This window comes from Arvicola amphibius, chromosome 6, assembly GCF_903992535.2.
Source record: "Arvicola amphibius chromosome 6, mArvAmp1.2, whole genome shotgun sequence".
Classification (NCBI taxonomy): Eukaryota; Metazoa; Chordata; class Mammalia; order Rodentia; family Cricetidae; genus Arvicola; species Arvicola amphibius.
In genome coordinates this window covers 79,935,283-79,952,393 of record NC_052052.2, presented here as the reverse complement: position 1 = coordinate 79,952,393, position 17,111 = coordinate 79,935,283, and the positions used below count along the sequence as shown (strand labels likewise).

Genomic DNA, 17,111 nt, shown 5'->3' with positions numbered 1-17,111 from the left:
TTATACTTGAAGGAAAGAATTATGCATCCTTGGGGCTTAAAAACTGGAATACTTTTTGTATATTTGTTGTTGTTATTCCTTTTCATTCCTTGAGAATTTCATAAGTATACAGTATATTTTAATAATATCCACTCTCCATTTCCCATTTTAACCCCTCCTAAACTTCTATGTCCTCTTTTTATGATCCAGTGAGACCAATTCATACTGCCTATGCATGCATAGATATAGCGTCATCCATCAAGAAGCATAACAAAAATTCAAGGGCCATATCCCTCAAGAAAATGGATTGTTCCACATGTGGCAGCCCTGGAATGCCAATAGTTCCCTAGCTAGAGGTGGGGTGGGGCTTCCTGAATCCCTCCCCCATCAAGCCATTAATAATGTAGTCCCTTCTGTTTTTGTTTTTGTTTTTTGTTTTTTGGATTATCTTTTTACAAGTAATAAAGCTGAACAGTGGCTGTGTACACCTTTAATAGCAGCACTTAGGAGGTGGAGACAGGTGGATCTCTGTGAGTTCCAATACAGCCAGGTCTACAGAGTGAGTTCCAGTAAGACAGCCAAGGCTATAAAAAGAAATCATGTCTCAAAAATATCAAAACAAGGAGAGAGAGAGAGAGAGAGAGAGAGAGAGAGAGAGAGAGAGAGAGAGAGAGAGAGAGAGAGAGAGAGAGAGAGAGAGAGAGAGAGAGAGAGAGAGAGAGAGAGAGAGAGACAGAGACAGAGACACAGAGACACAGAGACACAGAGAGGAAGGAAGGAAGAAAAGGAGGAAGGATAATATTAGATCACAACAGCTGTACACAATCTTCCAGTATTTCAGAAACCCACCCATGGAGCTCGCATTAAGAACTCCAGGATGACAGAGACCTTCACTCAGCACAGCAGAACCTCGGTGACTTCTGAGATAAATGTCTATATTATGATACACATTTTAGTACCAGAGGGATGGCTCAGCAGCTAAACGCACTGGCTGCTCTTCCAGAGGGTGATGTAGGTGTGTCTTCTATCTATCTGATGATTTCATTGGATAATTAATAAAGAAACTGCCTGGCCCATCTGATAGACCAGACCTTAGGTGGGTGGAGTAGACAGAACAGGAAGAAGGAAGTGAGGTAGATGGCTCAGTCAGATGCCACGCCTCTCTTAAGTTAGGCAGACTGCCATGCCTCTCCTCAGAGAGATGCCAGACGCGATGAAGCTCCAGCCCAAGATGGACGTACGCTAGAATCTACCTGGTAAGGCACCACTTTGTGGTGCTACACAGATTATTAGATATGTGTTAATCAAGATGTGAGTAAGAGGCTGAAAATAATGGGCCAGGCAGTATTTAAAAGAATACAATTTGTGTGTTGTTATTTCGCGTGTTAAGCTAGCCATGCTGGAGCCAGGCAGGATGAAAAGCAGGCCTGCCCACAGCTCATCACTACAGAATGGCACCCAATGTGGATAATTGAATCCACAGAAAGCCTGAGAAAGCTTGGGAAAGACTAGAGTAAAGTATGTTTTCTTGATAACAGCAATTTCTCGGGTCTGAGCAAGCACTCTCATCTAAGAGAGGCTTCCTGACTCAGCTTCAGCTGCAAAACCCTGCAGCTCATTAAGAGGTCCTGCCACAAAACACTAAAATGGTGTTGATGAAAAGCTTTTCAGTTTTCAGCTGTAGCAGGAAAAAAGTTGTGCTGTTTTAAAATGCCGGCTTTCTGGGTCATCCTACCAGGGCAAACTCTGACTCTTTCAAGCAGGCGGTATTGACTATGGAGCTTTTGATTATTGTTTGACATTGTTGCAGCTTGCTTGCTGGCAGGGACCTTGAACCACCACAGAGTTGTGGTGATAAACATGGCTACAGCTGGTACCTCTGCCAGAGGCTGGAAAGCTAAGGAATGGGCTGGATCCAGCCGTCAAAGTCATGGCTTTAATCCTACCTATATTGCTTGGTAAATTAAAGACTCGTGTGGTCAGAAAAAGAGAGATATACAGTAAAGAGAGATTCAAAGACAAAGAAAACCTCTAAATGGTTTACAGTGAGTTAAAAATACATGCAGGCTAAAAGTTAAAGTTCTTACAGTTTAAAAAAGAGAAAGAAAGAAAGAAAAAGGAAGTAGTTTGTTGTGGTGGTACACACCTTTCCCAACACTTGGGAGGCAGAGGTAGATTGACCTCTGTGACTTCAAGGAGTGGCAGCACACACCTTTAATCCCAATGCCTGGGAGGCAGAGACAGACAGATCTCTGTGAGTTCTAGGTGTGGTAGCATACACCTTTAATCCCAGCACTTGGGATGCAAAGGCAAGTGGATCTCTGAGAGTTCAAGGACAGCCTGGTCTGCAGAGTTATTCCAGGACAAAGATATACAAAGAACTTGTCAAAAAATAAAAAAATAAAAGTAAAAATAAACGAAATAGAGGTTAAAATAAAGCCATACAAAGATGGAAAATACACAAAGAATCTTGATGCTGTATACTATTATGCTCTCTTTGAATTGTTTGAATGCTGAGGAAGGAGCAACAGCTGCTAAAAGATATTTGTTTACAAATGCTGCTAAACTATTCCAGAATAGATATTTTGAAAATACCTTGACTTTACAATTTGGATCTAAGGACATGATGCTTTGGAAAGGAGTTTCTTTTGTTTTTACAGAAAATGAGACCGTGTGGATTGCTTATATCCCAATATGGTATGATAGACCACGCCCTCCTGAAAGATTGCAGCTCTGAACACCTTCAGAAAATTACTTCACCCAACTGATGACTGAGATGAACCTGGCACACAGGTTACACCATGAAAGATCTGATTAACAGCGTCCCCATTCAGCAGGAAGCAGTTTGGAGAGAAATAACTACGTCCATATTCCCAAATATTGTTTATAAATGTTCTTTTACATTTAAAGGGGGAGATGATATAGATATGAATAATTTGCATTGGTATAAATTTTGCCTTATTGATAGAAATTTAAGGTCTATTTTGTTATATGTATTTCTAATAACGATTAAGGTATTGTGATTGTGTAGTTCATTTAAAAATGTAATGTATAATTAGGAAATATAGGTTGCTAATGAATAATCATTGATAATAGTTAAGCTTGTAGTCATGTTAGTTAGATTTTCTAGATATATAGAGATATATTTCAGTTAGATAGGCATACTTCATATCTTCCAAAGACTACAGAATATTGCATTTTAAATGTCTTAATAACTTAGGGTTTTTCATGACAATGAGATATGTCTGCTCCTGGCAACACCAATCTACTTCAAGAGGAAGATGGGCATTGAAGAGGCTCCTTATTGAGTTTGATAGCCATTTGGGCAAGAAACTGCTCTTGCCTGGACTATTGCATAAACTGGACACAGAGAACCCTCAGAGAGAGGACTGCTGAACTTGCCTAGAGGTGAGATGATCTCTTTGGGTTCCTGATTCATGAAAGAGTCTGCGAGACATTCTGCAGGACACAGCAGATAGTGACTGAACTGTCTTTGAAATTTCCTGCTTCATGGGAAACTCTGCTGGATACTGTGGGCCTATAGGCCGAAGATAGATGCCCCAACAATACAAAAGAACTTTGGGTGACTGTCCAGGCAGCGAGATGTCTCTATCATTTCTAGAGTTATATGGAAATTGCATATTTCTTATTTACTTAGGTAATATTGTGTTCTTCTGGAGTCTTTGATGGAGCTGAAGAATAGATAGTTATAGTTGTTTTCCTTTGTTATGATAAAAGATAAAGTAGATATAAATATTGTAACTGTAATTTTTGCATGATAACTGTTTTGTTATATGTAATTTTACTATGTTAAAGTGAAAGCTTTTCTTTTTTGTTTAAACAGAAAAAGGGGAAATGATGTAGGTGTGTCTTCTATCTATCTGATGATTTCATTGGATAATTAATAAAGAAACTGCCTGGCCCATCTGATAGACCAGACCTTAGGTGGGTGGAGTAGACAGAACAGGAAGAAGGAAGTGAGGTAGATGGCTCAGTCAGATGCCACGCCTCTCTTAAGTTAGGCAGACTGCCATGCCTCTCCTCAGAGAGATGCCAGACGCGATGAAGCTCCAGCCCAAGATGGACGTACGCTAGAATCTACCTGGTAAGGCACCACTTTGTGGTGCTACACAGATTATTAGATATGTGTTAATCAAGATGTGAGTAAGAGGCTGAAAATAATGGGCCAGGCAGTATTTAAAAGAATACAATTTGTGTGTTGTTATTTCGCGTGTTAAGCTAGCCATGCTGGAGCCAGGCAGGATGAAAAGCAGGCCTGCCCACAGCTCATCACTACAAGAGGGCCTGGGTTAAATCCCCAGCATCTACAGGCCTACTTAAAACAGCCATGACTCTAGTAGCAGATGATCCAGTAACCTCTTCTGGCCTCTGAGGGTATCAGGCATATACAAGATACACAGATACTTGCAAGAAAAACACTCATAAAATAAAACAAATCTTTTTTAAAAAGATAACATGCATTTTATATTCTAACCAACTGAACCAAAGTTGCATGAAGTAATTCTAATTTAATATACCATAGTAAATTTGACTTCCACCCCCTATACTAATGTAATAAATACACTGAACTACCTTTTATTCTCACCTATTTGATTGTTGCCAATTTTATTCTATTACACTTTGGTTTTTTTTCATGATTTAAAATGTTAGCTATGAGTCACCTATTGAACATAACTCATAATTTAAAAACTCATGTTTAAAGTGTGACAAATGCAGTTTTAATTTTACCTCTGCCCACCCACTGCTGATATGAATTTGTACAATAAACTTTCTGTCTGTTCCTTTACGCCATCTTTGTGCCATAAGATGGGACTAATGGTGACTTCTTGGAATTTCAAAGAATTAAGGTAACATTGTGGGAAATCACCAACTCCATAAACTGCTAGGCAGAAAATAGGTGTTCAATAAACAATAATGTCTATACATAATGGTTGCTAGTGGGGAATTAGAACAAAGCTAAAGCCTGCTTGCCTGAAAGGAAATCCAAAGGATAAAGAAGGGGGGGAAAGTCATTCATTTTCTACCCAGGCGGTCTTTCTGTCTACTAAGTGTGGCTGTTTGCTCCCTGGAGGAGAACATAGTCCAAATACTTCTGTTTGCTATGACAGGATTATAAATAAGTAAAATGCTTATCAAACATTTATAGTTGTGTGTGAGTCAGGAGGCGGGAGAGGCATGTGTGTTCAGAGTTTATTCAGAGTTGTCCCCCTGCTTCTTCCACTTCAGCCACAATTTCACAGCCTGGCTCATTTGCTTATGATTGTTCTCAAATGAACTCCTAAGTAGATAGTATTAATTATTAAAACACAGAACTGGAAAAATTTAGCCTATACTTTCCCCCCAACAACAGGATGATGCAGCCAAAAGAAGCCACTAAACAGAAGGCCTGTGTTGCCAACACACACTTTCAACCAAGGCTAGTCCTTGGCAGAATTCCTGGTACCAATCCCACCCCTATTGCTACTATGTGTTGTCTAGTGGTTGTGCTAGAAATGGCAAGGGCAAAGGCCAGTGCTGATTCCTCTCCTAGACAAGGGACTCCATTCCTATCATGGACAGAGGAGGGATTTACCAGCAAGCTCAAGGAGAACAAAGTTCTTGGGGAATGGGAAACACAGAATCCTTCTTAGGATCCATCTTAGTGTGAACAAATGCACAGCCTAGGAAACAAGCTGTTTCCAGTGTGAAGTCCTACCACACCCTGCCTTGATTCCAGAATCTTGGACACATTAGTCATCTCACTTGTGGCAGAGTTATTAATAATAAGTCACAGGCAAATACCACTTGTGTGGAAACTCATGTGCAATCTAAGGCATGCAGAAATTGTGGTAGACATTTAAGAGTAATAAGATCAGGCTTGTCACATAGTAAGAGAAAAAACTCCTATGTCACCTTTTCTTTGCTTGGATTCCACATTATACCTGTTTTCAAAGCCCTCTAACTATAATGTGAATATAAGTATAACATTAGCATCACTTCCTCTCTACAAAACCCTTTTAGGTGGCCCCAGGACCAGCCCATCTCATTGTGTGTGTGTGTGTGTTTTGTATATCCATTTATTAATTTTGCTGGAGTTTCTACTATGTGTTGGCACTTGGCATTCAATAAAGAAGACAGACAGATCCCTACCTGCAGGAAGCTTGTCTTCTAATGAGGGAAAGAGGGAAATAATGAAGAGACAAACCATGTCACATGAGGCTAAGCACTGATGAGAAGGACCAGGCTTCACTGTACATGTCTGTATCTGCTTTCATCAGTTGCTGCTTGAAAGTTCTATGATGACAGTAAATGCGTTCATCGATCTGATTACAGGGTTAGACCAGTTTAGGCGTCCTCTTCAGTGTTGCTTAGAGTCTTAGCTGGGGTCATCCTTGTGAATTACGGGTAATTTCTGGGAATGTTTCTCACTAGTCCTTTATGGCTCCCTCAATCAAGATATCACTTTTCTTTCTCTCCCTCACTACCCTTTCCCCTTCTTGAGCATCTCATTCCTTCATGTTCTTCTCCTCCCTCTTCTACCCTACTAATTTTTTAGGAGGTCTTGTCTGTTTTCCCTTCCCAAGGAGACCAATGTATATCTTTCTTAGGGTTCTTGTTACCTAGCTTCTCAGGGATCATGGACTATAGGCTGGTTATAATATGCTTTACATCTAATATCCAGTTATGAGTGAATAATAGCATGTTTATCTATCTGTGTCTGGGTTACCTCACTCAGGATGTTTTTTTTTCCAGTTCCATCTGTTTGTATACAAATTTCAAGATGACACCGTATTTTTACCACCAAGTAGTACTCCATTGTGTAAACGTACCACATTTTCTTTATCCATTCTTAGATTGAGGGATATCCAGGTCATTTCCAGGTTTTGACTATTACAAATAATGCTTCTTTGAACACAGTTGAGCAAATGTCCTTGTGGTATGAGTGTGCATCCTTTGGGTATATGTCCAAGAGTGGTATTGTTGGGTCCTGAAGCAAACTGATTCCCAATTTTCTGAGAAACCACCATACTGATTTCCAAAGTGACTTTACTAGTTTGCACTCTCACTAGCAATGGAGGAGTGTTCCCCTTAGCTGCTGGAGACCAGCCCAAGAGAGGGAGGAATAATATTATGAGCAAAGGGGTAAAGGCCAAGATGGTAATACACACAGAGACAGCTGAGTTAGAGAGAATGAGCTAGAGAGAGATTACTGACTCTGGGCTGATAGAAATGGAACCTGCATAGGACCAAACTAGGCCCACTGGATGTGGGGGACAGTTCTGAGGCTTGGGCAGTCTGTGGGGCCACTGGCACTGTGACCAGGATTTATGCCTAGTACCTGAACTGGTATCTAGGAACACATTGTTTTTGGAGGAATATCTTGCTCAGCCTAGATATAAGAGGGAGGGTCTTGATCTTGCCTGGATGAGAAGTGTCAGACTTTGTTGACTTCCCATGGATAACCTTACCTTTTCTGAGGAGTGGATGGGGAAGGTGGAGGAAAGAGTGAAGTGGTAGAAGGGGAGGGAATGGAAATGGGATACCTATGTAAAATGACAAAATATTACCTTAAAAATTCTTAATAGAAAATAAATTAAAAACAAAAGAAAAGCATAAGGCAGCAAAGAGATACAAAGCTTTCCCCGGGAAGGTAGCTGCTATTTAAAACAGGGAGATGGGGGTGCTGTGAAAAACGTGACATCTCTAAAGAGGCCCAAATGGATTGCTATCTTCTGGAAAGAAGATCCCTGTAGAGAGAAGAGTAGGGGAAAACTTCACGGCAGAAATGTGCTCAGCCTTAGCCCATCTTTCACGCTGAACTCTGGAAGGAAGGCAAGAATATCCCTGTTCTTCCCACACCAGAGAAAACCACTCTCCAAGCACGGTGTGTGCTAGTGTTCACATCAGACTGTGCCATGCCTTTAGAAAGAGACAGAGGCCCAGCAGTCCAGTCTGCCTCCGCTTCATAATACTGCAGAGCACAGTCTTTGTCAGCCCCACTAATCATCCTGTGGCAATGAGCTCCTCAAAGATGGAGCTCCAAGCAACATCCAAGAGCTCAGACCCTGGAATGATGTCTGATTATGTTAGGGATTTTGCAGAAGAAATTTAAACTCACAAAAGCAAAACTAGAAAAAGGGAGGGTCTGTACCTCAGAGACTCAATCTTTTTTATTACAATCAAATGAAATGCTCACGGGTGTGAAAGTCTGACAGAGAACAAACAAGATCATTGTCATGTCTAGGACCAAGACTCCAGAGAAAACCCACCCACCTGAGTTTTTTTCCTAACTGCATGACTCAGTAAAGTGTGCCTAATCTCCCTGAGCATGAATCCATAACTATTAAAGTATTGTTCTAAAGGCCAGACTTTGGGGTAAAATGACCGACCTCATTAGCTTTGTACCTGACTTACAGAAATGGTCATAAAGATTAGGTAGTGTTTGGAAGGAAGAATATGTATATTTTTGTAAATATATATTATATAAGAAAAATATTCAGTAATCAGATCAAATGTATTACTTATAAGAACAACACAAATGAATTCAGTAGTTGATAAACTGAGTGAAAAGAAGCCAGCAAAAAATAAAAACCAAACCAAATCAAGCCAGGAAACATCTAGAGGAACTGATGGTGACAGAATGGGCTGCCTGCTGCTGAGAGGACTATGTCTAGAAGAACACAGAGGAAACTTAGAGAAGTGAGAATGCTTTACCACACAGTTCTGCCATAGAAATCCATGCCTGTGGCACTGCACATAAGCTGAGATGAGGGGCTTGCAGTAGCCATTCAAAAATACAGTATGCACATGTAGTTCCAGAGCCTTCAGATACACCTCATGTGATGAAAGGACTTGGATTTTGTTGTTGTTGTTGTTGCTTTTGGATTTTCGAGACAGGTTTCTCTGTAACAGTCCTGCCTGGAAAGGACTGATTTTGAAGTTCATGAACTTTAGTTCATCTCTCTTGGGAGGAACAGGTGCACCTGTCAGCAAGGGTAAAGGTTGCATGGAAATATGCAGAAAAACTCATAATAATACTGTCACATTTTGTGCAATTTGTGATAATTTTATTATATGGGTTGCCCTTCAAAAGTTAGGAGGACATTGCTAATATACTGGCATTGCCTGATTGGGCCCTCAGAAACTCATGACAGTGTAGGGAAGGAAATGTTTATCAGAGCTGTGTCAGTGTCCTTGAAGCTGGAAAGAGGATGTGAGCTGGAAAGAATCCCACAGATGTGAATGCAATAGTGGGCTGGGAGTCTGTCAAGTGCTTCTAAGAAGTGGGAATAAGATGATGAAAGTGGCCCGGTACAATGATCTTGTTCAGCAACTCAATCACTGAGTGCTCCTGTTAGCTGATAAAGCTGTATTGAAATGGACAGTGAAGATGTTTTGGAGTCCATGGAGCACATTGTGATGTTTGCTCATATTATACTCTTCCCAATTCTCCCGCGTCCGCTGAACAAACTGTGACTCCATTACACATTTTCTGCTCCTACAGAGCACTGTGCTGATCAACATTTGAATCCTGCCTTTTCTTCTTGGAGATCCCTGCATACTTGTTCTTACAGACTTGGCTCTTTCATGGATGAGGCAAAAGAAAAAAAAAATGAAAGAAAATGTTCCAAAAATATTGCAACCAAAAGAAAACAGGGAGTATTGTGACCAAAAGCATCCTCATTGTTCCCCAATAAAATTTAACCCCATGCAATGAGTAGCTATCTAAAACTTCCACAAAATGGTTATGGCAGGCATAGGTGGGGGTAGGGAAAGCAAAACTTGATAGAATAAGATTAAATTGATTGTTATAGTTTTGAGTTAGATTTTATTTTTTATATGGGTCTTGAGACCTACAGTAGCAATCATGGAAAAATTGAGAAGGGAAAATATTAGATTTAGAAATGTATTTAGTAAAATTAGCAGGCAGTATCAATGTTTATTCATGAAATAGCATGTTGAATAGTTAGGAAAGACATGCTGTTTCTAAAGCACAGTTAGAAACTTAGTTCCACACCCAGGGTGAAACAGGAGCCTCACAATTAACAAATGATTGATAGGATCCAATAAAAACTAATGTCGATGACTTGGGCTTTTAAAGCTTAGAAATGTTAGATGAAAACATTGCAGATAATTGACTGTTCAAAGAGAACAACAAAGAAATTTTAAAAACTGTTTAAAAATTAAATAAATTATTAGCACAGCGGAGCCAAACTTAGCAACTAAAGACAAAAGAAGACTTAACAGAAGTTAGAGCAACGCACATAGCACAAGGAAGGAAGAAACAAAATGAGTGAGCTGGACATTTAACTTAGGAAATTAAAGACAGGTAAGTGCACAGAAACCTGAGAGTCAATGATAGAATATGGAAAAAGTATGAGTTTATTTTAAGAGCAGCAGTAAACACATATAAAGCCAACAATATATAGAGATAAGTTTCAAGCAAATTTCTAAAATTCACATTTGAAATTAAAAAGGAAGAAAAGATAAGAGCCATGTCAGAGATGCATGCAGACACATGGTTATGTGTTGTCATCACATGTCATGCACATATGTAGTCACCACATACACAGGTACACACAACATATGTAATACTGTCTGAAGAATATTTAACAAATAACAGTAAAACTATAAAGCATCATGCCCATGAATACACATCACCATGAATCTTGGGAAAAATAGCTGTTACTAAATTGACTAAAGAAATGGAGAAAAGAAACAGACATGTAATCATTACAGTTGTTGTCAAAAGATTTCATCTGATGAGTAGACAAGGATACTGTGTCTCTACCAACAGAAATGACACCACAACCTTTGCTAAGTAGCACCCCTTTAGTGAAACAGTTACCTAGACAAATAGTTATCTATGATAGGACCGTAGCCTAAGAGGAAAGACTGTGCAAGTCGCAGCTTGTGAAGCTAGAATGACGTCAAACTTAAAACTTGATAACCATGCTAAAAATGTAATGATGGATAGATAAGTGGGTAGACCTAACAGCCATGCACTGCAGTCGGGCTGGAAAAGAAAATTCATCATCACAGATGGTTCAGAAACAATAATTCATAAACTTAAACCCCAAATCACAATTTCTTTAGTATTTAGAGATATTATAAACAGAAATGAATTTTGTTTACTACAATTTGAGAGCGTTGCTTTTAAAGTCGGGTACAAGTCAATGGCATGCTCTATCAGGATTTTTACTCTATACTGAAGGGAGGTGCAGCTTGCAAATGCATGATGAGATAAAAAAAATTCAAATTCGATACATACAGACTTTCAGAACAACTATTAATAGCAAATTACATGCTTTTTTCACATGGAAATTAAAACACACAGGCATAAAGAAGCAAAATAATGCATTGCATCTCCTAGATACAAAAATCAATAAAAAGATGGCATTGGAATAGGCCAGAAAACAATAATTAAGAAATGCAATAAAAGTGAAAGGTATCATTTGTAAAGTAACAAATGCAGTGATGTGCGCAGAAATTAGATACAATAAAAGCATGGTGGTATGTGCATAAATAACATGTAAAACTCTATTCACAGACATAAAGGAAAGCCCAGATAAGGAAATATATTATGTCACAGATGAGAAGTTTTGTGAATATTGTAAACTAAATTGTAAATTCAATATAATGCCAATCCAAATCACAGCAAGCCATTTCACGAAATACAAAGTTATCTGAAAATCCATATAGAAGAGGAATAGAAAAGGAGCAACTGATATATTTATATAAAAAGAGCAATGTATAGGTTCTGCCTGGTGTGATATGAACACATTATACAGTTATAACAACTAAAAGCAGTGGGCTGCTGACGAATGGTTGTGGGAAAGAAAGCAAGAGCACAGAGAGTTAGCTCTTCATACAGGGAAGCCTGCCTCACTATGGGGTTTTTATGAGGCCGTGGGGCATAGATGAACTCTAGGAAGTAGACAGAAGCAGTTAGTTATCCTCAAGGGCACACCACAAATCCCGAGGCTAAAGACTGAGAGTGACAGGCAAATGCTCAGACAATGTAGAAGAAGACAGAAGAGCGTCATTAAGACATCAGGGTAGCTGAAGACGCCATCAGTAATTTCACAAGAAGCATAAGGTAGAAAGATGCAGCCATCAAGTGAAAAACTGAAATTAGACATGCTTCTTATCACAAAAATTAAAAGTTGTAGACTAGAAAGCCTTTTCAGATCACAAAGACCTCTTAACCTTAAAATTTTTGGTAACTGTCATTAATTTTAGAGAATCTTCACCAATCAGTTAAAGAAAGAAACAGGCAAAGCAATCTATCAGAAAAAATGTGTGAAAGCCATACGTTAGGAAACTGACATGAAAAAGAAATTTCAATGTAAGAAAAAAATGTTTAAGCTCATTAGAAATCTCTGACATGCAAATTAAATCTGCATTAATGTTATAATTTCACAGACTACAGATCGGTAAAATATAAATTATCCATTAAGTGTTATAAAGAAAGTAGGAAACTGAAAGTTTTATACAAGTTGGTAGATATGCATAAGCAATAAAGTTTAAAAAACCACAAGACAATTCTGGATGCTAGCATGAATATGAAGAATATGAAGCAAAACATTCAAATGGGTAGAAAACAATATTTTTACCATAATGAGCAATAAAATCAGAATAAATGAATAGGTATGTTATTTAATATTGTATTTGTAAAAAAAAATAAGATGCATGCCATAAATAATTCTATTTGTTATGATTCAGGTAAAAATAAAAAAAAAGTTTATTATATTAAATTCATTACACAGCTATAATAATTCATAATTGAAAATAAAACAATATTTATGACGAATTTTTGGTTTTAAACAATTTTTAGACACTTATTTTATTTTATGTGTACATGTGTTTTGACTGCAGTTATGTATACAAGCCACATGAAGGCCTGGTTCCCACAGAAGCCAGTGAAGGGCGTCACATGCCGTGGAATTTGAATTACAGGCTGTTGCGAGCTGCCGAATGGGTGTGAGAATTGAAGCTAGGGCCTCTGCAAGATAAATAAATGTTATTAACTGATTAGCCATTTCTCTGAGCTAAACAATGAAATTTTAAATTTATAATTGCAAAAGGGAAGTAGATAGAACAATATAAAAAGAAAAATTGCAAGAATGAGATACACTCAGAATGATACTTAGAAGTCTTGGTATACTTTGTAGGACTTCTAAGCAAGAAAGTCTCTCTCTCTCTCTCTCTCTCTCTCTCTCTCTCTCTCTCTCTCTCTCTCTCACACACACACACACACACACACACACACTGATTATAATAATTAAATGGCTAATATAAGTAAATTAAATATCCAGTGAAGACAGCATTCTAATGCTGGCTCCTGAAACATTGACCTAGGACAATGTTCCCATTTGGTGTCCTGTATGAGACATGAGTAGTCCTACCACTACATATTCTATATAATTACAGTGAATTGCTACAGAATTTATATTAAAAATAGAATATATGTAAGCAGGCAGTGTAGGCTTTATGACCTATTTGTGTGTCGGTATCCCTACTTCATCTATAAAGACATTGGGGGACCAGGTAGTTAAATACAACATCTTGATGCTACAATGAAGTGGAAACAGCATGAATAGACCTTGCGCAGCCTGGCTCTCCACTGCCCTGTTATGCCATCCTATAAAACCAGGAGCGCAAAAGCAGCTTCACGCTCTCCAGGTGAAGATGCCAAAGTCTGACTCTGCAGCAGTTACATTCGTAGAACAGCTTATTGCTTGCAACAGTGCTCACTATTCCTGCTCATGCCTGGACCTCTAGCTATGCTGAATGAGAGAGCTACAGCTATTCTCCCTAGGGAACTCAGGGTGCTTGTATTTTTCAAATATTTCAAGGCAAAACCCAGAATTTGATCTCTATATTTTAAAATATCTTACTCTGGCGAAGAGTGAGCAAATTGCCTATTTTCAGATACCAGGTCTGAAATCCACATTTTCACCATTGGGCATCCCTTATCTGGGAAGATTGCCAATGCTGTTGGTACACAGGACACTATAACCACTTGTGTTTTTAGTCATGAGGACTGTCACTGTGACATTCTGCAATCCCCTAGCTGTCCTGCCAGCATCTGTGCTCATCCTCTGAATCCTCCGTACATGCCTGATCAGTAACAGATATCTAGAGGACGTGAATCTCAACTTGTCACTCCTGCTCCATCCCCTACCATGGTTCCCCTTCACAACTGGAGAAGACCTCATCATATGGCTATCTCTGAGGACTGCTGCAATCTGGCCTGCGGTGAGGCTTCCTGTCCCAAAATCTGCATTTCTTCCTTTTTCTTTCTCCACTCCATTCCCATGCTACACCTTGTTTGCTATAGGATCTGTTTCAACCATGAAACTGATGCTTTGTGAGGTCCTTTCAGACACACAAGTCTAGATCCTCAGTCTTTCTTATTCTTTACCTGTCCCTACTTTCCATTTGTTTTCTATGAGCAGGTTCATGTGATTAATGGGCAACGAAATGATAGCAAGTAGAATAAACATCCCATGAAGACAGGAACGTCTCCATTTTGATCTTTCTTCTTTACCCACCATTTGTATTGTGTCTGAAATAGAGTCAGTATTCAGTGTCTATGAGTGAGCAGAATAAAACAAGATATATGTCAAAAAGAAAGGCCACTTAGATTTTACAAATGTAATATTTGGATGTTGTTTTTATCAATGTCAATATCCCAAAACCCAGTGTTCTCATGGGTTTCTGTCTTAAACTCATGGAATCAAATGATTTGTATCCAATATGAAGAACAAACATTGAAAAGATCAGAAACAAGGTACCCAAGGCTCCTCATGAACTCCTTGAGCATAGGCTAAAAAGAAACAAGTACATGCTGTGTTGAACAGAATTGGTGGGCAAGGATCTAGGTCTCTGGTGTCAGAAAAATGAATGGGAGAAATTGTCCCACCCACTCAGACACTACAGTCCTCACCATTATGATTAATCAACCAGGGCACCAAGAAGGAGGAGGTGGAAGTCAAAGCATCAGACCCTATTTGCCTGCACAGAGCAGCACAAGCCTCATTATGTCAACCCCTTCCCCCACACTCACACACAAATACAGCAGACAGGGCTCCTTAGCCCATCACACATTCACAAGCCTGGCTCTGGATTTAGAACAGGATGCCTCTAGCCTAATAAACTCCCGTTTTCTTTCCTCTTTTTATATTTAGTGGTAGATGCGGCAGAGACACTGCCAGAATTGTAATAGAGGTAACTGCTATTGTGCACAATGCTTTGTAGCCATCCTTACACATAACTACAGCATTTTAATATATCTATCCAATATAAACTAAGAGTTCTTTATGCAAGGAGATAATCATAGCAGTACGCATAAGTACTTATATAAACACGCCTAATTTTCTGGTTCTCAGGGAGCTCTCTTTCTATCACAGGATGTGTAAGACTATATGTATATACATGTACATATACATACATGCATGAATATATATATATATATTTCCAGAATTATATACATAAAGTCAATACGTAAAATAATCTGGAGGGAATTGCCATTTCAATATGCCATGTAGTAAAGGGAAGGATGAGGCAACATCCTACTTTATTCAAGAACAATGTCCTACTGCAAACTGATACCTGTCACTTGTACTGAGGATGGGACCAGTGTCATTCTCACGCTTCTTTCCCTTTTGAGTGCTCTTCTTCATCTTGTAGGTCCCATCCTTCTCTCAAAAAATAAAAATGTATCAAAAATGTATCATAAGGATATTCAGGGCTTCTTGGTCTATCCCAATCAATTTCTGAGCCAGGGAATAGAAATAGTAGAGCCTCATACTCTAATCCCAGCCGCAGGTTTCTCTTCACACCCTGAGGTGCCTGCTCGTGATCTGTGGACAATCTGCATTTAGGAATTTACTGGACTTCTATACCTTTGGTTTGTTATCTCCTTCCCCCATACATTTCCTTCTCCTTTGCCCTTTCAGTTGAAAACCATAGTATGTAGGAAGTGGATGGTCCCTGAGAGAACACTAAGTCTCATTTAACAGAAATCTAGGTCCAGGGCAGAGTGCTGCATTCATGTGGCTGATTTGCACAGAGCTTAAAATAATACACAAGGAGGTCCAATGGGAGATGAGTACTATGGTGCCTTCCGTGGGAACTTGCAAGCTCCATGCTTCTCATTTACATCCGAGCAGTGATCTTTCATCAATCTTTTTCTCCCTATTCTTATTTTGGTCAAAACTTTCTAAGAAGAAAAATATCTGAGTACAGAAAACTTTAGTTTTTATTTTCTAATGACTCTCTCCTACCTTCCTGACAAAATCCAAGGTCCCCAGTTCCCCCTCACTGTTCCCCTTATTCTTTTCAATTTGCTCTTCTTAAAGCTCTTAAATTTGTCATTCCTTTTCCGTTGCCAAAAAAGATCTTTGCCCAACCCTAGCTCTGGATAAACTGATAGATGCATCTTCAAGACTCAGGACACATGGCCTCTTCTGGGGGAAGTCCTCTCAGGCACCCTCACCACATTTCAGTGTTACTTTCAGAGTGAGGGTGGAATGACTCTTCATTTCCATCTGCCAGCATCCTGACAGCAATCAACAACTGATGACTTGTATACACTGAGCATGCTTCAAAATTTCTTATCAAACACACTCATTTAACCGTCGAAGCCATTTCCCAGAAGTATGCTTATGTGAATGTTTAGAGCATGGGGAAATTAACGCTCAGACAGGTCAAACAACTGACCTCACATCTTCAAAATGATATAGAGTTAGGATTGCACCTTGCTCACATCCACAAAACACAGCTAACCGCTGCAATTGTCAAGCCAATTTTCTTTTTAAGGTTTTATTTTTACTTTTAGTTTTGTGTGCACGATTGTGCATGTGTGTTAAGGGGGTGATGGATTCTCTGGATCTGGGGTAATGGAAAGCTGTGAGCAACCTAAGGTGGGTATAGGAATGTAACTCTGTAAAAGCAGTATGTTGATTTTATCAATAGTTTATCTCCCTATCCCCCTTACCCAGATTTCTTACTCCCAGCCCAGAACTTCTCTTAAGTGTTAATTACTCTGTAAGTCTCATCACTTAACACAGAGATACGATTCTTTGGATGGGGTATACATTCCATAAACGGTCATTGAATATGCA

The 17,111-nt window shown here is 39.1% G+C and overlaps 1 protein-coding gene across 3 annotated transcripts in view; it reads right to left on the bottom strand.

The window, feature by feature from the left end:
- Positions 1 to 17,111, bottom strand: part of Astn2 (astrotactin 2) — a 980,272-nt gene that overhangs the window by 733,929 nt on the left and 229,232 nt on the right. The gene's annotated exons all lie outside the window — the stretch shown is intronic.